This window comes from Natator depressus, chromosome 6, assembly GCF_965152275.1.
Source record: "Natator depressus isolate rNatDep1 chromosome 6, rNatDep2.hap1, whole genome shotgun sequence".
Classification (NCBI taxonomy): domain Eukaryota; kingdom Metazoa; phylum Chordata; order Testudines; family Cheloniidae; genus Natator; species Natator depressus.
The window spans coordinates 108,622,269-108,644,672 of NC_134239.1; the positions used below are offsets into that span (position 1 = coordinate 108,622,269).

At 41.9% G+C, this 22,404-nt stretch overlaps 1 protein-coding gene across 4 annotated transcripts in view; it reads right to left on the reverse strand.

Moving 5' to 3' along the window:
- The window catches only part of BEGAIN (brain enriched guanylate kinase associated), a 251,206-nt gene extending 229,320 nt beyond the window's left edge, over window positions 1-21,886 (reverse strand). The window contains exons 1-3 of one of the 4 annotated variants that reach the window (XM_074956236.1): window positions 21,669-21,886; window positions 15,305-15,481; window positions 14,955-15,202 (exon numbers count right to left, since the gene is read on the reverse strand). The gene's annotated coding sequence lies outside the window, so the exon portion shown is untranslated. The remainder of the gene's footprint in view (window positions 1-14,954; window positions 15,203-15,304; window positions 15,482-21,668) is intronic. The other 3 variants (XM_074956237.1, XM_074956235.1, XM_074956240.1) reach the window with 3 other exon arrangements.
- Window positions 21,887-22,404: the final 518 nt, after the last annotated feature.

The following is a 22,404-nucleotide window of genomic DNA, read 5'->3' on the forward strand; positions in this document are numbered from 1 at the left end:
CCTTCAGCTTTTTGCATTGTAGTCAGGTAGGCACAGTTTCGTTAGTAAACAACAGAGAGGTTTTAGAGCAGCCAAGGAGAACTCTCAAAACACAATCTGTTTATCTTGTTTCTTTGTAAAACTGGGCCACATCTGCTGCTCTAAAAACTTTACATTGGTATCTCCTGCAACGCATGATGGTTGCATGCTTCTTGACAACGAGCAAAGGAGCTGATTCTGGCTTTATCATGACAAGAGGAATTGGTTTAACTCTATTCCTCAAAAGATGGAATTGCACATAGGCTGCATGGCAGCGCCAGTACTTATGTCACCATTGTCACAGACAAAGCAATAGGAGACTATCTAGTGCTCCGTATTTGAGTCATGCTTAGAAGTGCAAGGGTGGCGGGAGTTTAACAACTACCTGTTCAGTTAAATAGGAACAGAAAACAATCAGTCACAGGTTTGATTTCATAGCTAGCAAGTGAGTCACTGAGAGGTTACAGAGCAGGAATTCCTACTTTTGGTCATAAGTTCCTATAACTTATGGTATTGTGCTCTAGGCCCTCCTACCATAAGGCCTTGTGTATAAAGTTAACCTGTATATACCTGAGGTCACAAGAGACTATATTGTGAATGCATAAGATATGTGGAAAACTATTCATTAGTGCTTCATTGGGTATTAGCCATACCATACTGGCAGTTTCACAGGGAGCACTGTAGGGAAAACACTGATTAGAGAAAACAGTTCAAAATTTTCTGATTCTGCACTTACTCACTGCTTCTGAAGATTGTTAGGTCAGTGGGATCAGGCCATAAGTTCAGGTGCATAACTTTAAGTACCCAAATTTGATGATTTTGACATATGGCTCTTGTGTGATATTACAGGACCATGTAAGATAATATTGTACAGTATGCATGGATAGGCAGATGAAGAGACCATAATACCATATCAAAGGCTGAGGCATTGTGCATCAAATTCATTGTCTTAAGAGGACAACAAAGATGCCAAAGATTCCAACAAAATTGGAAAGGTGGTGTCACTTCCTATATTGTGAAGGGCATCAGCCATTTCCTTTTTACATTGTAGTATTTGACAGAAGGAAGAAGCCACAATCCTGCATACACTGATCTGTGTTTTGACAAAGCTAGAAATTACCAAGAGCCCTGTGGTCACCTCTGAGAGATGAAGCAGAGGGGAGCAAAACTCTCTGCAATTTACCACCAAAATAATATGATAGGAAAGAGGCCGGGATGTTAGAGAGAGAGAGAGGATAATGCCATGTAACTACCTATCACCGCTTACATGATTAAGAATTAGAAATTTTATAGTGACAGACTTGAGGAGCTCAATCTATTTAGCTTAACAAAGTGATGGTTAAGGGGTGACTTGATTCTTTGGCTATCCCTCGATGCGAGGATGATGTCTGCCAATTGGGTTCATTGGTGGGTTTTTAAGTGGCTGAGGAGCCCAATTCGTGCCCTGCAGATTTTCCCAGAGAAGTGACAGGTGTAATCTTGGAGGAGACATAGTTGTTGTCTGGACCGTTGTGCCCTTTCTTTCCTCTTTTGTCACTTCTCTGTCTCATGAGCACATCTGTTCTCCTCAAAGCGAGCTGTGGCTTGGTGTATGATATTGTGCCGCTGTGTTCTATTCCGCGCTGAGTCCTCCCAGTTTGTTGGGTTGATGCCTCCCTTTTTAAGGTGTACTTCCAGTATGTCTTTGAAGCGCTTCCACAGCCCCCTGCAAGCCCCTCTTCCCTCACTTAACTGAGAGAAGAGCACTTGCTTCGGGAGGCGAGTGTCTGGCATACGTACACAGTGCCCAGCCCAGCTGAGTTGGTGTTTCATGACTAGTGCTAATATGGCTACCACTCTGTAAGCTGATGTTAGTGCGTCGGTCTTCCCGGCTGATCCTGAGAATCCTCCTGAGGCAGAGCTGTTGGAACCACTCCAGCCACTTGAGGTATCATCTATAGGTTACTAACACACACAGAGAAGGGTAAGGATGACAGCTGCCTTGTAAACCAAGATCTTGGTGCCTATTTGCAGATCCCTTTAATTGAAGACTCATTTGAGTAGTTTTCCAAAGGATGTGCCAGCACAGCGGATTCTGTATTCAATTTCTGTGTCAATGCTGGCTGTTTGGGAGAGGTGGCCACCAAGATAAGGAAAATGGTCCACATTTTCCAGGGGTTCTCCACTGATGGTGATTTGTGGAGTATGAAGAGTAGTTTGTACAGGTGAGGACTGGTAGAGTATCTGCAGTTGTGGACTTTGTTCGTGTGCCTCAGCCTAGACTTGAACTGTGTGTGACCTATCGGGTATAATTCGCAGCAGTTCTTGTGCGTGACCTATCGGGTATAATTCGCAGCAGTTTGTGTGCGTGACCTGTTGGGTATAATTCGTAACAGGTGTATGGATGGTCAGCTCCTCAGATACTCAATCCCAATTGCATCAGGAAGACAGTCACGGATGAGAATCAGGATCACGGCAAGGTAAAGGGAGAAGAGTGTTGGAGCAGTGATGCAGCCCTGCTTGACACCAGGGTGAATGATGAATGGTTCGGTCTCTGTGCCGTTGCACAGAATGGTGGCAGTAATCCCATCACGGACTAGTGTGATGATGGAAATGAATTTCTGTGGACTGCCAAACCTACATAGCACGTTCCATAGGGCATCACGATTGATAGAGTCAAAGGCCTTGGTTAGATCAATGAATGCCATGAACAGTTCCTGGTGTCACTCTCTGCACTTCTTCTGAATCTCTCATGCCACGAAGATCATGTCAGTTGTGCCTCGGGATGGCCTGAAGCCACACTGATTCGAGGAGGAGTTCCTTGACAAGGGGGAGAAGGCGGTTTAGTAGGATCTGGGCAAGGATCTTCACTGTGATGGAGAGGAGGGCGATACCTCTGTAGCTCCCGCACAAAGACTTGTACCCTTCCTTGAATATTGTAAAAGTGTTGGTGTTCTTAAAGTCAGGTGGAAGAAAGTCAAGCAGCTCCAGATTTTGTCGAGGAGTTGGTAAAGTTTGTGCTGGAGCATTGTTCCACCAGCTTTAGAAACCTCATCTGGGATGCCATCTGGGCCTGGTGCCTTGTGATTTTTTTTTTTTAATTTGTCTGGATGATGGCATGCCAGACTTGATTACAGTCTATAAGTATCTACTTGGGGAACAAATATTTTTGATAATGGGCTCTTTGGTCTACCAGAGAAAGGTGTAAACACGATCCACTGGCTTGAAATTCAAGCTAGATCAATTCAGACTGGAAAGAAGGCTCAAATTTTTAACAGTGAGGGTAATTAACCATTGGTACAATTCACCAAGGCACATGGTGGATTCTCTGTCACTGACAATTTTAAAATCAAGATTGGATTTTTTTTTTCGAAAAGATTCTGCTCTAGGAATTTGTTTTGGAGAAGTGCTGTGGCCTGTGTTCTATTGGAGGTCAGATTAGATGATCACAATGGTTCCTTCTGGCCTTAGAATCGTATGAATCTCTAAACACAACTATAGAATTTAAATGTGGTCCATGTAAATATCTCTTATTGGTTATAATTCTGTCAGCTGTTAAAACATTTTAATCTTTTTCAGGGGACTGGAAGGGGCACGATAGTCTAATTCATACTTCACTAAGGTGTACCCCCTTTGCTTATTTATTTATTTATTTATTTTTAAAGTTGCAGATACTGCTTCTTCACCTATCACAACAGAAAATGAATGTTCTATTGTACACACTAATTGAAGTCTTGGTCAAGAATGTATTTAAACATGCACTGCTCTTCCTACAAAGTGTGTGCTGTCTAACTAATTGGTTTTCTCACCAAGCTGAATTCCCTTCTCTTTCATGACTGAGGAGGTGATCACTGTACAGTACAGACTGAGGAGGAAGACAAGGCATTTTTTGGAGATGTCACTCTACAAAGCCTGCACTAAGCTCTTCTCTCTCCAGATTCCGTGTCACTATGTCACACAAAGCCCTACGCCCCACCACTTGCTGAACTTCAGTTTGGTTGGTTGTGCCCCTATTTCTGGGTCCTTTCTTCTTTCCCCAACTTCCAGTCATTTTCATTTTTGCAGCTGCACCCCCTTTCAAAATCTTACTATAAACGTGAATTGAGGGAGTTTTAGTCCTTTTCATAGGAGAAGGCACTCAACAGAATGGATTGGCAAGAGCCCAAGATGTGTTTTGAACCAACCTTGTCTATACCCATGTAATATTTCAATTTTATAGGGATAGACTTTTCATCTCAGACCCCACTTTCATGCATTCGCACTTGTAACCACAACTATTCCTGTGTACAAAAGTAGGCATGCTCCTACTGTGGCATGTACAATGTGCATTTTGGAAATCCACCACAGAATGTTGTGGAGCTCTCTTTCCCATTTGTGGAGAGCAGCACGCCTGCTTCTTCCTTCTGAGAACTGTTCCTTTCCCTGCAGTAGAAACATGCTGCCAAGGGCTGTGATTTCTGGGATGGAGTTAAGAACATAAGAACGGCCATACTGGGTGAGATCAAAGGGCCATCTTGCCCAGTATCCTGTCTTCCAATAGTGGCCAATGCCATGTGTCCCAGAGGGAATGAACAGAAGAGGTAATCATTGTCCATTCCCAGCTTCTGGCAAACAGAGGCTAGGGACACCATCCCTGTCTATCCTGGCTAATAGCCATTGATGGACCTATCCTCCATGAACTTATCTAGTTCTTTTTTGAACCCTGTTATAGTTTTGCCCTTCACAATGTCCTCTGGCAAGGAGTTCCACAGGTTGACTGTGTGTTGTGTGGAAAAAATACTTCCTTTTCTTTGTTTTAAACCTGCTGCCTATTAATTTCATTTGGTGAGCCCTAGTTCTTGAGATATGAGAAGGAGTAAATAACACTTCCTTATTTACTTTCTCCACACCAGTCATGATTTCATAGACCTCTATCATATCCCCCCTTAGTCGTCTCTTTTCCAAGCTGAAAAGTCCCTGTCTTTATTAATCTCTCCTCATATGGCAGCTGTTCCATACCCCTAATCATTTTTCTTGCCCTTTTCTGAACCTTTTCCAATTCCAAGATAGTTGGTTTCAATATCACTTTCCTTTATTATTGGCTTCATCATTATATTATTGCTTGCAGCTACATCCTGTGGAATTCTGCTATATCCTCTGCAGCTGTGACATTATCAGATCTTACAAACTAAACAAGGTTATGCTGGCTCAATGCATGGATGGGAGGACCTCTAAGGAAAACCCAAGTTGTTCCAGGGGGAAGAATGTCACCTACTGAGTTGGTACCAAACTGTTGCCCCACCTTGGTGTTTAGGATGCAGTGGTACCACAAATGTGTTTTAAAATAAAATATACAAGTGTGTGTGTGGGGGGGAATTAAACATCCCATGACACTTTCTGCAAGAGATGGGATGTTAACACTGTACCTAGATATCACAGTCACTCGGTGAACTGCATCTCTTACCCTTTCTGGTTTCTTCATGTGCATCCCCCCTCAGCCCTCTAGCTGTCACCTGTCTCAGGCTGGAATCATTCTATCTTCCAACTCTCAGACCAGGTCTTGGGCTTCAGTCCCCTGTGATTGCAAACTGCTGAGGTAGTTAGTTCCTGCAGTTCTGATCCATCTAAGAGCAGTGATAGTGGTATCCATGTAACCAAACAGCCTTCTTAAAGCAAAGTATTTATTTAAAACAAAAGCACTTCAGAGAACACAGATCACAAAAAACAACAAATCAGTCTGTATGCCTGTCTGCCTCTCCCTAAGTCTTACCATTTCCTGAATCTGGGAAAGGATCCAACTCTTTCAGACTCCTCCTCAGGCCCTCTCTCTGTGTCTACCATGCCCCTCTTACATTCTGAGTTAGTTTCCCAGACCTGAAGAAGAGCTCTATTTAAGCTTGAAAGTTTGTCTCGCTCCAACAAAAGTTGGTCCAATAAAAGATGCTACAGGAGAGTGGGGTGGGGGGAGAGAAAACCTTTTGAAGTGATAAACACCCATTTTTTCATGATCTGTGTGTATAAAAACATCCTCACTGCATTTTCCACTTTTATGCATCCGATGAAGTGAGCTGTAGCTCACAAAAGCTTATGCTCAAATAAATTGGTTAGTCTCTAAGGTGCCACAAGTACTCCTTTTCTTCTCACCCACCTTGTCACTCTAATATCCTGGGACCAATGTGGCTACAACACTGCATGCAACCTATGCCCATGACAGTTGTGCACCTCCTTCTCCTAGCCCCCCACCCCCACTTCTGTCCAGAGAAGTGCTTTTTAATTGTTTGTAGCCCTCTGATCCGTTGTTTCCCAGTCTGGCAAAACAGCTACGTCACTTCAGCCTTGGAAGTATACTATTGTCTCGCAAGGTTTACTTATTGTGTTGCTTTCCTGCACGTTCGTCTAATAGCCCCATATTAAATTAGAAAAATATATTCAGTTAGGAAATTCTAATAACCCACCATAGTTATACAGTAACTTTATCTCACATGAAAGCCCCAGTCCAGTGAATGGGGCTGTATATAAGGTTTTTCCTCCCCCAACATTCCTTCCTTTTCACATATGGATCTTTTCAGGCTGGAGCATGGCTTGCTGCTATAAGATGCACGTTAAACTTTAAATGACTAGATTTAGAACAGGCTGATGCTTAAATTGAATAATTAAAATGTAAAGTAGGCTGATGCTTACATTAACTGATTGGAATTATAAAGCACTCAACGAACATTTAGTCAGTCATACCTCTCGGTTGGCTGAACGTTCCTAGCCTCTCAGGTCTGTACAGAGCGTGGTTTTGTGCGGTGGAAAAGATGATGTGACAAGTGGCTAATTGAACCCTCAAAGAAAACATGATTCCTGCAATAGAACCGGATCTGAGGCCCAGTGAGGTTACCTCTATTCATGAGAAGGTGCTTGCGTTTTCTGTGTAGGGGTTGTGACCTGCGACGGAACATGCAGCTTCTCTTTGTTTCATTATCTCCCACCCCTCAGGCCCTCTTTGATAAACAGTAGATAGATAACATCCAAGGGCACCCTATAAAATCCTTAGCCTGGGTTGCTGATACTTACGTTAAATGACAGAGTTAGAACGAGCGCATAGGGAAGCACAGGGGGGTGTTGTCCGCTGCATGGAATAGGCAGACCTACTTTATCCGTCAAATGCGAGCCTCTTGTGAGCAACACTTGATCTGAAAGTGATCTTTTGAGAGCACATTGCTTTAATAGCTGTCTTCACGTAAGGTCACAGCTTGGAGATCTGTGTGTTTAAAAAGTACAGTCTCTGGGCTAATGTTTTTAGCAGGCCCACAATTAATAATCCTGGAGCATAACTATTTTATGGATCGGTTCAGAGTTCTGCAACATAGGATGCCTGACAACTCTATGCAATAACAATAATAAAAAAGCTACTGCAACCAAGATTTAAAAATAAGACATTACATCAATTTAATTTGTTGCCAGTCAGTGTCAAGAGCCTCAGCCCAGAGCAATTTCCCTCCCTGTTCTTAATCTAGCTTTTAAAAATAGCCAGATAGGAATCTCTTCTGCTAGACCTGTTAATGCCAGACACTTAATCCTAGGGAGGTTTTCAGACAATAGGATCTGCCACAAAGGTATAAACATACTGAATTTTGTATCACCCAGTCCTGCTTTCAGAGAGTGGCTGAGGAAAGGGTTGGTAGGATGCATAGTGCCTTCACTGTCTTTCCCCCTACCCCCACCCCGTATTTCTTGTAGATAGTGCCTTCAGCTTCTGAAAAGGAAACCTCTATTGGTATGTCTCCAATGCAGCAGGAAGTGACCCTCCCATCCTGGGTAGACAGATTTGTGCAAGCATTCCTGGGTCAGTGCTGAAGTGGCTAGCCCGAGTTGCAACATCCACACCGCTGAGGTTTGCTCCCTGCTGCAGTGTAGACATACCCTATGTCTTGCTCTACTTGGGTGATAAGGTTCTGTATACAATTAGGGCCCACCCAAGGGAGACAATTACCATAGTCATATCAATATTCAGTACTGCTAAATCTACATAGCCAAAAGAATTGGTTTGAGAGAGGCTCACCGTGCTTGTACTTCGAGGTAGAGAAGCAGACTTTCCGGCCGGCATTTCACTGATTTGAGAAATCCTGGTTTCTGCAGGCAGGACAGGACTTCTTCTACATGAGACACCATTGCCAAATGGTCCTGTATCCAGAGACAAAGACTTCTCTAACTTGAGTATTCGTGCCCCACCCACAGCGTCATCGCTTCTTAAGCTTTCTAGGTCTGTCTTCTGAAGGTCCTTCCTGACTAATGTGTTCTCTTTCCAGCTTTCAGGAGACTTCTTAATACGTACGTCTTCCAGGCTTCTCCCACCGGCCACACAGGTATTTTTCAGCTTAGCAGCTCTAAACGCCCTCATGCTCATGGGATCGAGCACTCTGAGAGTAACTTCATTAAGAAACTGAGAGAACTTGAGCTTCGCTTCAATTTTTTCTTCCACGATAGAGACAGAGCTCAATGATCCTTGACTCACAACACTCAAGTCAGACGCAGATGAGCTGCTTTTGGTTAGCACCTTCCTCCGCCTATGGCGCTTTTGGCTGGTGTTTCCCACTGGATATAGAGAAGAGTGCTCCCAACCAGGGTTTTTTTCACCCCCCTTCTGACAGTGCTTTAATCGATGGGATCGATAGCCTTCAGCCTTATTTTTGCTGTTAACAACGTTTTCAGTTTCTGACCTGGTGCTGCTCTGTAACTCAAAGCTTTCCTCGCTGGAGCTGTGGGGTTTAGCGTAACTGTCCGTTGTTAAAACTCCCGAGCATCTCCCCTCAAGGTCGCTTCCTGCTCCAGGTACATGTGCAAAGGCAGAGGCACAGCATGCTCTTTCTTCGGCCATCGCTCCAGGCCCCTCCTGCTTAGTGGGTCTGCCATGCGCAAAGCTTTCTGAACCCTTTGACAATGCCTCCATTTCTCTTTATGCATTGGTGTGTAAGCTGTCACCAGTAAAGGAACAGTCTCCTATATCTTTGCCTAGCCACACAAAACAGAAGCCTCTCTGTGACCCACACAGCCATCCAGCCTCCACATTTTATCACACATCCTTCAGAACTGGATCAATAGCACATTTGCATTGTTTTAATTAGTCCTGCTGATTAACTAAATCTATAGCACATGTAAATTTTCCAGGGTATTGAGTGCATGGGCTCTCATTGATCCAGAGTAGCACATGATATATTCCTGTTTGTTGAACTGTGAACCAATCTACAATGATGTAAATCAATTCTTACCAAGTAAGATCTGGAGTGATTCTGTTGGAGGGCTTTTTAAAATCAGATAACAGAAGGTCATGGTATAGTTCCCCCGTCCTAATACTATTAAAGTGCTCTGTTCCATTAGAAAGCTAGTCGCAGATCTGTAAGGGTCCCTAACGGCAAAGAGAGAAAGGTATTCTTAATTTTCTGCCTGCTTTCCCTCTAGATTAAAATTTAATGGCCCTTTATTTTTAAATAAAAACATTAGAGGCAAGGTTCCATATTGTGAACAGGAGAGGAGGTAATAGAAGAATTGGCACTTTTAGAGCACCTTTCACTTGAGGCTCTAAGTTCTTTTACAGATGTTCCCAATTTATGGAAGTCTGAATAGCCCCGTGAAGAAGGGAAGCATGATGCTGATTTTTACATACGTGCAAACTGAGGTTAAGGTCTATGTTCTAAACTTATAATCTGCCCTAAGTATGTCAGTTCAGAAGCACTTCTTCTCCCTACCATTTCAAGACGAAATGTGCTGGTTTGGTGGAAAGACGAGAGAACTTCTTACTGTTGACAGTAGTACAATCATTTTCATGACACTTTCAGCAGCATTTCCTATTAGAGAGGAGAGAACTCACTATGCAACCTAAATTTAGGCCCAAATTCAATTATCTACTAACACAGATCTCTGCATATTTATTGTGGTCCACTAGAGGAAGTGGAAGTGTCCAAAGCTTCAGAGGTCTGGCCTAATGCATCCCAGCACTTCTGAGTCTCAGGTTCCATTAGTGTCTGACAAAATGGAAGTTCTGGTCTGCTGCAATTTAAAACATTTATTTGCCTATTGGTTCTAGAAATGGAGCAAAACTCTCACTCATGATGGACTCTTTAACAGCAGCTCACGTGTGTTTGGAGAGGAGCTGTTATTCATGTGGGACTGAGACCCTTGCTCATGCATGACAGTGATCTGCATGAGAAGCGCTAATTCAGCTATCCATAGTGTGAATGTGGAAAAAGCTGTTAACAACCAACAGACTTAAGTGATCTTTCTCCCTTCCTCAGTCACAAAGGAGCCCATTTGCTTTGCAGTCTGTGGCCATGTATGAAGTCAGATATAATGTTCTTTGTGTGTGCAAAAGAGAACAGGAAAAGATGTTGGGGTTCCTAAAGGTTTGTAGTCCTGCTTATCACCTGACTTATTTCCCTAAATTGCTCCCCATCTTGTCTCTGAGAAATTCAACATCCCAATGACTTCTTCAGGCACTGCTTCTTTGATAAAAGCTACCTTGTCCAATCAGGAAAGAGTCCCCACATCATGTGACCTGGTGGCCAACTGCACAGAACAAATGCTCAGTTTTGAATATTCTGTAGACTACTAGCTACAAGCTGTTCATTAAAATCCAACAGATTCAAATATGTTGTTAGTAGTATTTTGCAATTACAAATAACATATTCATGCTTGATCGATGGACAGCCCTAGACAGGGAAAAGGGACAAATACAAAGAATAAAATGTTTGCTACTTTGCTTCTGACAATTTGGCCTGATCTGTATTGGGTTGAATGGGTCTTTAGCATTTCATACCAGGACAGAGGTCCTTTGAAATGACAGGCGACTTTTACTTGGGTGGCACTGGAATGGCTTGGGAATTCATAAGACAGATCTTTTCACATCCACCCGCCTAAAATTCTAGCTAAGTCAGCTTTTACCCAAAGGTGACACCATACAATGACTTTCCACGTGAAATCAGTTTCTCAGTCAAGTCCCTCCTGAGCAAGTATCTGCATCACAAAAACAATTGCAACCAGTGACACTCCACATAGAGAAGCCCAATATTAAATTAGCATGTACATAAGTGCCTGCAGGATTGAACCCTTATCCTGTTTCACACTATCATAATGGAATAACTTCAGTTACTTAATTTCCATATGGTACATGATCTTTTCTCTAAAGCATTCTGCTCTTAATGCCATGTAGAGTTAAATCTTCATAAGCATTTGAATGCCTTTGAAGACTTTGTTCATAAAGAGGATTTCTTTCTCCTGTGCAAGTGGATACATCTGTGAATAGTAATGTGTTGTTGTAGCAATCCAGGCAATATTTTCAAAAGAAATAACATCAGAGAGCTCTATTAACAGTTTAAATGTTGTACTATTTCTTGTTCTAATATTCCTTTGCTAGAGGGATGATTGCCTGGTTTCTAATAGCTTTAGAATAGCTCATATAGAGATCTTAATAAGTGCAGACAATATTTTAAGTGAGAACTGAAGGTATCACTCTTAAAACACTTTCAGATGCTGGAGCCAAATTCTCAGTTGCTGTATGTTAGTGTAGCCCTGTTGACATCAGTTGGCTGGGATGATTTAGTTGGGGATTGGTCCTGCTTTGAGCAGGGAGTTGGACTAGATGACTTCCTGAGGTCCCTTCCAACCCTGATATTCTATGATTCTATGAATCACTGAGTAAGTTGGAAGCCATGTGGGCTAAGTGGAACAGGAATGCACTGGGAATAAAAATACATGTTTTCTACTCCCAGTTCTGCCACTGATCTGGTGTGTGACCTTGGCCATGTCACTTCACCTCTTTCTCCTGCCACCCATTGTTTGTCTTAACGATTTAGATGGTAGTATATCTGGGGCAGACACTCTTGTTATATGTTGGTACAGAGCCCTGTGCAATGGTGGCCTAATCTCAATGGTGGCCTTTAGGCACTATTGTAATGCAAATAGTACCGATAACTGAAATACTGAACCGGGCTCAGGTGTGTCCAGTTTGTATCTTACCTATGGAGTTGTTTAAACTTTCATCTTTTTTCCCTATTAACAAAATGAGTGTAAATAAGGCAAGGGTGGCCAACCTGTGGCTTCGGAGCCACATGCGGCTCTTCAGAAGTTTAATATGCGGCTCCTTGTATCGGCACCGACTCCAGGACTTGAGCTACAGGTGCCAACTTTCTAATGTGCCGGGGGGGTGCTCGCTGCTCAACCCCTGGCTCTGCCCCCGCTCCATCCCTTCCCGCAGCCTGCTATGCCCTCAATCCTCCCACTCCCCCGCCTAGCCTCCTGCACACCACGAAACAGCTAATTGGGGGTGTGGGGAGGGATGGGGAGGCGCTGATCTGCAGGGCTGCCGGTGGGCGGGATGCGCTGGGACGGGAGGGAGGGGGAGCTGATTGGGGATTGCTGACATATTACTGTGGCTCTTTGGCAATGTACATTGGTAAACTCTGGCTCCTTCTCAGGCTCAGGTTGCCTACCCCGATATAAGGCAATGCTTAGCTATCTTTCTTTCATACCTGTTTCTAATGCACCATTCACTGTAGTATCTGAGGTTTGTTTGTTTTTTTTAAATGAGCCTCTCAAAATTAGATATTCTATTGGACTAGTCTGATATCTCAGATGCCCCAGAATAATGACTTCTGGAGCACATCTAGTGAACCTGTTATGAGCAGAAGGGCTTAGCAAGGCATATTAATTTTTTTTGATAAAGGTTAATTTACGCTTATTTATGTGGTGAATGCCATTTTACCCAGACACTTTGCACACCTGCAGGTTTTGGATGAAGGTGGAGCTATCTCAAAGATTAATTGATTCAGAGTAAATCTCTACAGACCACAGTTCAAAGAGCTGGAAATGGAAATCTCATTTTTATTTGAGAATTTTTTTCTATGTGTGTGTGTGTATATATATGTATATTTAAACAACAGTAATGGTTTTTTAACCTTCGGGAGGCTTTATTTTCCTGCTAATGGTATCAAAAGCCAATGGAAGTTCTCCTTTGTAGCAGTACTAAAAGAACTGCAGCAGGTTGTTATGACAACTGGAAGTTTCTCAGAGTAGCGCTCAGGAAAATGTTTTCATTTTGGGGTCTTGGCTGTTAAATGTTGTTTCCATTAACTCTTGTGAGATTCTTATTTGATCTTTAGCACCACAAAGGTTGTGCATGCTTGAAACTATGCATTTTTAGTGCCTGATTAAAAATATTCTCTATCAAACAACATTTTTTTTTGTGTAAACAAATCTAAAAGTTTCACTGGTAACAAGTTGCTAAGAAATACTGCATTGATTCATGTGATTAAGTTTTTTAAACAGATTATAAACAATAACTGATTTTTTTTCATTCCAAATAAAGTAACTCAATGCACTATACCATATACTGGTGATTTCATCTCTGTAGAGTACTCGTCCCCGCTAATAGGATCCAGGGAAAAAGGACAGGGACTTAAATAAAACTACTAGGAGTTCCTTCCAGTTACTGCAACCTGAGCCTGTAGCCTTCAGAATTTTAGTATGTCCAGTGCCATCAGCATCACTTTTCTCCTTTTTTATTTCATCTGTGGCATCAGCACAATACTTCTTGCCTCTCACCAAACTCTCCGCTCTTTCTCCAGTGCCACCAACTACGCTTTACTGTCCTTCAATTGTCTGTCTGTTTTCCTTTTCTCTCCATCTCTGCTCTTATGATCTGTACATCTTTCTATTCCTATCCTTCTGCATCCTTGTCCTTATCTCCTGCTCACCCATGCTTTCCCCCCTCTTTTCCCGGTCTATTCTTCCAACCTGCTACATTCAATGTAATGAACTGAAGGTTACACTGAACAAATATCTTCATATTTACTCTACTGCACACTACACCCCACTAAGGCTGCTTGAAGGCTGGATCCCCTGAAATTCCATAGACTTCAGGGCTCTGGATCAGATCCTAAATGCACCATTCTTTGAGGCAACTGTCAGTAGAACTATGCAGTTCTTCCCATCGCACAATTAAGCATGCCCCTCCAAGTAATACAGATGTTCCTCTTCTATTGCCCTGGGTTTGGGGATGGTTTCTTGCTCTAATGGCTTCCAAAATACTGATGTGCATTTAGACAAGAAAGCTTTGTATTAATTTCTTAAACTATGCCGGGTTGGCATAAAAACTCATCAGCCTGGTTTCCTTTTAACATCTTTTTGGAAAGTATTCCCATTTGCTTGTTAATGAGAGACAACTGTTTCTAGGCAGGCTAGATATTACATGGCATAAATTCCACACCACTAAAATCTAACCATCTTTTATAGAGCAGGTATTCATAATGGACAGGATATGCAATGAACTTCGGCTGTGGTCATCTACCATAAGGCATCATAATTCACTATCCTCTCACTGGAAGTCTTTAATCCCTAGTGAAAACTCCAATACACCTTGGTCACTTTCTCATTATTTTACAGGGTCCCGTAGACCTCTGAACCAATATAATGGTAGACTTGTTGATCTCTTCCAAAGCTGGGCTGCCAGATAGAACCAGTTAACATGTTAAACTGGAATTTCCTTTAGGGACATGAATTGTTGATAGTTAGTATTTGCTAGAATGAAAAAATAGAAAATTGTCACTGATAGTGAATGAAACCATCTTGGATTCTGAAAATTACTGATATGCAAATTAAATGACTCCATATATAGAAGACACTCAACCATGGGTTGTAATATACTTCTTCCATACTTGCATCGAGGCCTGGCAGGATTCAATTTAAATCGATACACACTGGTAACAGCTGGCAGGAGTGCAGCTTTCCCCCCTCTCTGCCCCTGTCTTGCCAGTGTGGGGACTGAGTGTTACTGGCTCTGCAGCAGCTCAGGTCTTAGTCCTGGCTGGGGTTTCTGCACTGCCCCACCAGGACTTCAGTCTTCCCTGTACCTTGCATCTGCAAGGCTCAGGTCATCAGCTCTACAGCCACGCAGGGAGCCCTCTGCAGCTGTGCTGTCATAGCCCTGCTTCCTCACTCACCAGCCAGGGATGTGGGAACCGTGCCTGGGCAAGAACTGTTCAGCAGCACCCTGTTGTCAGGGGCTCATCCTCCACCTTGCATTCCTGGTAGGGGATCTCTGCTCCACAGGGCCGGGACCACAGCCTCCCTTGCTCCTTGTGCCCTGGTGTCTTAGGGCCCCACTGTCAGTGCTAGGAGACCCTCTGCAGCTCCAGTGTCCGTGCTGTCCAAATGCCAATCCTATCCCCTCATCCTTAATTTCCAGAAACTGTAAAAATCATAAAAGATAAAAATAAAAAAATTCTTAAATAAAAATCGAAATCAAAATTAGGAAAAATAATGAAAATCAAATTCTGCCAAGCCTACTTACATCCTAGTAGATGAAAATGGACTGGGAGTGGGGGCTTTCAACAGCCGTCCATCCGAAGAATGTAGAATCTTAATTGTTTGGTCAATAATTGATCCATTTAGCTATTTTTCTCCATTCATATTAGTCATTCTGAATCTGACAGAGGTTAAACTGGCCTAAATGTACCTGCCATGGTCTCTGAAAGCACAGAATACCATCACTGTTGTGAGGCGAACATTATATAAAATTCTGTACAATCCTAGATAAACGACAAACTTGCAATTCAGTTATGAAAAGGCTTCTCACAGCCCCAACTTTTCAACGTGTTCGTTGGTGCACGAATAGCACGCCACTCAAACAAACAAATCGTAGCATGGGAAAGCAATCTAAGTCTGACTTTTCCACACTGCTTTAATTATAGTAATGATGGAACAAATTGCAGGTCTTGAAGAAGGGGGCCTGACCTACTTGCCTGTTCACTCAGTCTCAAGCAGACACTGATGTGCAAGTCATGGTCCATTTCATATGACTACCCCAGTCAGTATCTGTATAAATTGATAGCCAGTTATGTTTGAAGTATATTATAATTTTGCTTAGAAAGAAAATTTCAGGGATGAGTTACTCTTTTGTCTGCCTCCTGAATGTACTTTGAGTATTTTTAGTACTGAACACTAAAACTAGCTTCAGTATCTTCTGAACTTCAATGCCTTTGGTAAAGGTGTAGCCCACCTCCCAACCACAATAATGAAAATGTTACACAGGAATGAGGTAGGGGCCTAAAAAAGTTGCGGTACTGCATAGCTGAGCAGAGTAATTTTAGAAATGTTTGCTTCAGAGTTAGGAATCTGCACAATTAATATTCTCTTTGCTCTGCCCTAAAACCCAACCTTCGTGTTCTGCATAGAATCAGGCCCACTGTATGTTATACTGTCTTTGGTAGAGCCGGCCACGGGGACAGTGGCTCCTTAAAGGCAGTATAAAGATTTTCCCTGTGCTACAGGGATTCTGCATTGTGCAGATTATACTGGAGCAAAGAAGCCAGTTTCTCTCTGCAGGGGACAGGCCTATCTACTCCCCAGATGCACCTTCTGCTGCAGCCTCCACCCCTTGGCGCAGACTTCGCAGTCAATCAAGTACTACTTTCTGTAGCTGCTGCTGGCCCCTCCTAGCTTCCCTCCGTTCACATGGGTACAGAACACACTCAGGCAAATATTTCTGTGCCTCACCACAACTCCATGGAGACCAAATCCCAGTGTCATCTTGTGTGTGCAAGGAAAACCATCTCCCTCATTTCATTTATCATCTATATCTTTGCACAACACTTATACACATGCAGTATGCTCATTCCCAGAAGCCAGGCTGGGATGGTGTGGTGGCTGCTTTCTGGCAAATATTAGAGCTGCAGCAGGGCTACTCTGAATTACATGGAAACCTATTGAAAGCCACTTGTTTGTTGCAGGGCTTGGCTTTAGAGTTGGTCAAAAAAGTTGAATGAAAAAATGTTTGAAAAATTTCCTTTTTTTTTTGTTTAAATTGTATGCATATATATATATATATATATATAATAGTCATAAACATACAGCTAAGGGTAGCATAAAATCCCTCCTTCACCTGTAAAGGGTTAAGAAACTCAGATAATCTGATTTGAACCTGACCAAAAGAACCAATAAGGGGAGAAGATACTTTTCAAATGTTTGTTTTGTTTTGAGTGTGTTTGTGTTCTCTCTGGGACAGTGGGGAACCAGGGCAGGGAAAATACATCTGCTAAAGCCATACCTAAAACTAAGCATCTAAGATTACAAATTGTAAGTAATAGGAAGGAAATGCATTTGAGTATCTTTTGTTTTAGCTTGTGAATTTTCCCTAGGCTAAGAGGGAGGTTTATTCCTGTTTTTTTTAACTTTAAAGTTTTGCCAAGAGAGGAATCCTCTGTGTTTTGAATCTGATTACCCTGTCAAATTACCTTCCATCCTGATTTTACAGAGGTTCTTCTTTTACTTTTTCTTTATTATAAAGTTCTGCTTTTAAGAACCTGATTGGTTTTTAGTGTCCAAGGGGCTGGTCTGTGCTCACCTTGTTTACTCTCAAGCCTCCCCAGGAAAGGGGGTGAAGGGGCTGGGGGGGGATATTTTGGGGAAACAGGAACTCCAAGTGGTCCTTTTCCTAAATCTTTGTCTAACTCACTTGGTGGTGGCAGCGATACTGTTCCAAGGACGAGGAAGAATTTGTGCCTTGGGGAAGTTTTTAACCTAAGCTGGTAGAGATAAGTTGAGGGGGTCTTTCTTTAATGCGGGTCCCCACATCTGTACTCTAGAGTTCAGAGTGGGGAGGGAACCCTGACATAATATATATATTGTTTAAATTTGGTATATCATTCATTTTTTCTTATCTTTCCAACACCTTTGTCTCCATCTTCTCTTCTTTTCCCCCTACTGCCCAATACTTATTTTCATTAATGAAATGAGGGGGAAAAAAGAGGAGGGAAGTGGCTGGCTGAGGGGCTGGAAGGGAAAAAAGGAGGAGGATGGGTGGGTGAGAGGGACAAAAAACACTTAAAAGGAAACAACTATTCAAAAATGAACATTTGAAATCAAAACTTCTTGATGGATTTTTGTGTACATTTTTGCATAAATCATTTTCTCCAATGCCTGTGGGGTGTTAAATCTTTGTAACTGTTGTCCATTGTTTGAGCTCTACATATTACCATGGATACTCCTTCTTTCCTATCCACACCCACTTTTTTCCTGTGCTGAGGTTCTCCCCTGGTAACTCTACAACTGTCCAGTCTAGATGATCTGCAGAATCAGCACTACAGACCACTTAATGTATAGACCTGCAAAAGGAACCTATTTTATTATGTGAATCTGTCATAACAATGAAATTAACATGACCTGGATCTAGTCCAGTGACTTTTGGAAAGTCTTCCTGGTACTATTATAGACATTCAGTATATCCTCTTTATTTTTTAATGTTTCCATACTTCTTTATAACTGCAAAAATCAGTAAGTCAAACAATTAAATGTTTCAGGACAAGGATATCTGTCAAAGGCAGAAGCCACAAAAGAATGAGGTGTCACTACAATACTCTTATTTTGACTGAGTCCATTCAAATTAATACAAGCATGTGTTCTAAAGCCTGTTATCCATAGTCGCCCATGAATGTCGTGTAACGACTCAAAACCATTTGTGCCATATCAAGTCACTGTGGGACTTTAACCGTTAACTCTAAAAAATACAATTGACCTGGGGGGCCTCACTGTAATCTAGCCTATAGGATGGGGACAGAAAATTCTGTAAGACAAAGCTCGAAGAGTTTAATTTACTTGTTTCCATCAGAGGAGATGGCTTTGGGGGCTGAAAAGGAAGCAGAAAGCTTGGGCCTTAAAATACAGGGAACTCTTCTCCCCACCCCTTGATCCTGGAGCCTCTATGCGCATTGGGGTGGAAGGAGTCCTTCAACCCCAGCAACCTTGTTCTCAAATGCCCCCACCCCTCAAAAAATTACCCCAACCATTTAGCAGTTACTTCAGAGTCCAAGTTACCATATGGTGCTTTCCCCTGTGGCTAAGTGGCAAAGGCCATGGAGAAGACCATGGAGGGGGGCATGCTGCTTTAAATGTGTTTAATTCCTGTTTGTATATCTATTTGGGTGTAGTGGGGAACATGCCACAAGTTTCCATTGCTTCCTGGACCCATTGATCCCACCCAGAATTTTCGTAAGTCCTTGTCTCCAGGGAGCATCTGTTGAGGTTCTGTGATGAGCCAAGCAGCAGTTGAGCATGTTCAGAAGTGGGGTTTGTGTGTGTGTGTGTGAGCTGGTATGTCACTTCTAATTTACCTGTCCTGAAGAAAATGGAGGGTAGGACAGGAGGCTATATACAATAACTGCTAATACCCCAGAATTAATTTTATGCCAACAAAAGTAATAACAACAGTTCCAAGCTGGGGATGGAAACTGCAACACACTTGAGCCTGTCTCCTACAGCGAGGAGATTAAAATATATTATAATTGGCACTGTGGATAAATTTTAATAATGAATACAAATAGAATGTGTCTTCTGGCACCATGCAATGCAGCTGCTTTACAGTGAAACCACTCAGCTAACATCTCTCATAAAACAATAAATAGCTAGAAAGGCTGACACCCATCTCAAGGCTCTACCAAAGGTTTTTTCAAAATCGTGAGCCCTAATTAACAATAACACACAATTCTCAAGCCCATCTGAGGTCAGAAGGCTGGGTGTTCTTCTGAAGCAAAACTCTGTGTTCCCAAGTAAAACCTCATGATAATTCATGCTTTCCTTTAAGCTCCAGCTCCTGCAGTCATGCTGACTATGTGAGAATCTCTACTTTCTACTTTTTTAAATGAAAGTTTCTAGCCCTCTGAATCGCAGAGAAAAGCATGGAAATGTGTCCTACATGCATCTGAAAGACACAGAAATCATGAGGCAAATAAAAATGCCAGTGTTTTTCTTATTTTTAAAAGTCTCACAATGTTTTGGAAGAATGATCATTTTTGACCAACCTGGGTTGGTGATACCAGGTTATTTGCCTACAAGACTCCCAGGTGTAGAAAGGCAGTTTCTTCTGACTGAAAAGGAATGGCAATACGAATAACAGAAATGCAATGCCTATATGCCACCTGAGATTGTAATACCTTCTCTTGACTGTCTTATCACACTGAAATTGCATGTCCTGAGTCTAATTTATGTTGAACTATCAGCAGCTGAGAGAACCCCTGTGGCACAGCTGTCAGAGTTCAGCCCATTTGTGTGCTATCATAGGGTTAACTCAAACTCTGTCAAAATTTCTCTTATCCCAAGAATTCACTACAGACCCTAATTTTCTGATCCCAGGATGCTTGTTCTTGTTTCCAGAGGAAATAGGTATTGTTCACCATAGTCCTATGCTGGTGGTTTTGTTCCTCCTCTTTACATGAATTCGTTATCTCTCTGTGCATAATCCTCCAAAGATTTTCCATCTCTATTATACAATAAATAAGGAAATGGCTGCTCTAGTTCCATTCTTCAGCATATTCTGAAAAAAGGTGCTCAAAAGCATGTCTGCGTATAAATGAGTTGGCCTGATGTTGTGTGTCTCTTAAAAAGGAATTGTATGAACAATCTGAAAATAACCCAGAGAAATACATGTACCTCTTTCCTATTGGTCTTGCAGTAGGCTAGGGGGCTGGCTGGAATCAGAGGAAAGTATTTGGATATTTTCCCTATGACAAACGAGTTATTTGAATAGTTGACTTATACAGGTAATATATTTTCCCATACATAAAATGTTGTGTTGCTGAAGGATGGTGGAAGAAACTGTTGTGTTAAAAGTGTAATTGGACATTACTAGCAGAGACGCAGCATGTTGTATGCTTATGTAGTTACAGTGAATTTCTACACTACACATATTGCTCATTCACTGTTGGTGGATCACGTGCTATGTTAACGGAACCTAAGCAGCTAGTAAAAGCAGCTACTAAGTGAAGAAGTATATGTATGTTACAGCAATCGTATGTAGAGACCCTTGGGCTATCCGCTGCAATGACCTCCTTTCTTAAGTTCCCACTACAACAGTTGTGACTTAAACAGTAAAAACTGCTCCTTTTCCCTTTATCTTTCCTGACCCCCCTCACTTCATCAGGTCCTGATGAACATGTCTGGTGAGCTGTACAAATACTCTTGAGAAAGGCAGGCTACCATACGTGCCATTTGTTTTGGCAAGTGGAATTGGATTTATGCTGTCTCGCATACAAATAAGTTCTTTGATACATGAAAGCTAATGTTAAGATTTAGCAACAATTGACTAATATCTTGTATAATTCAACAATCATCCACTATAAACATTCTCCTCCAATATTTAGTACAAATCACTAAGTATTGCTTAATATGTATGCATCAGCTTTAGTGTTATTTGGGTAGAATGCCAGAATGACTTTTTTCCCTTTTGCAGATAAAAAAATCACTTTCCTAATTTCATACTTGATGGCCAGCAGCATATTCTTGATGCACATTCCATTTATCATGAGAGCAAATAGGCTTGTTCCATGATGTGCATTATGCAAATGAAAGGTGAATTCTTTTTCCCCCAAAAAACCTATTATGACAGTCAAGTATAAATCATTCAATTAGCTTTCTAGCATTGCAGCTCTGGGCAGCTGCACCCATGTAATTTGCCATCTTGCACCATAATATATTAAATGTTTCCTTTTTTAAAGGCAGTAATGTCTGCCAAATTAAACAACAGGATACATTAAATCACATTAAAACAGGAAATTCAGATATCAGATTGCAGCATGATGGGTCTTGTGCTGAAGAGTTTGGCTGCCTGTTATACATTTTAAATGAAGAAATATGCATGCTGTACATTAAAGGAAAAGACTTACTTGAGAAGGATTCTGCAGCTTCTGGTCTGCTAGTCCACAGACTGAAATGATGAAGCCAGATTTAGAAGTAGCTTATTAAGTGCATGCTGCTTCAACAGTTGCAGCTTTTTTCTTAAACTGAAAGACAGGATCACTTTGTTTTAAGGAAACCAGCTGAGAATGAATTCCTGTGAGTGCTGCAGAGCCAAATCAGCAATCTCCAAAGCACTTAAGTCATTCACAATTTACTGGTTGGGGCTTTCCTATGTTGTCACAAACTTTAATGGCATCAAGCAGGGTCACAGCATACCACCAATGAAAGAAATCACTAGTTAATCACATACAAGCGAGACTGACACTGAGTCAATGCTATATATGACTTTAATTGGATAATTGTATAAAGTTTAATCTTTCAGTCCTTACATAGTCAAAATACCCATTGACTAAGTGTTGAGATCTTGGTTCTTAGTGGAAGTGGTTCTGGCTGGGCACTTGGATACTTATCCAGATCAGACCTTGAGCAAACAATACAGGAACTGCCCTATCAAGATTATATAACTGTATACAGCATGTGGAACACAATTAAGAAACACAGCATCCTGCTGCATCTTTAATCTTCAGGGGTGAAATTTTTTAATGGCCTCAATCCAGCCTCTGTTTGTACATGCATAAATCATTGGTACACACAACTTTGCAGTTCATATGCAAACCCAACTGTGCTTTAATTGTGTCCACAACATAACATTTGCCTGTGTAA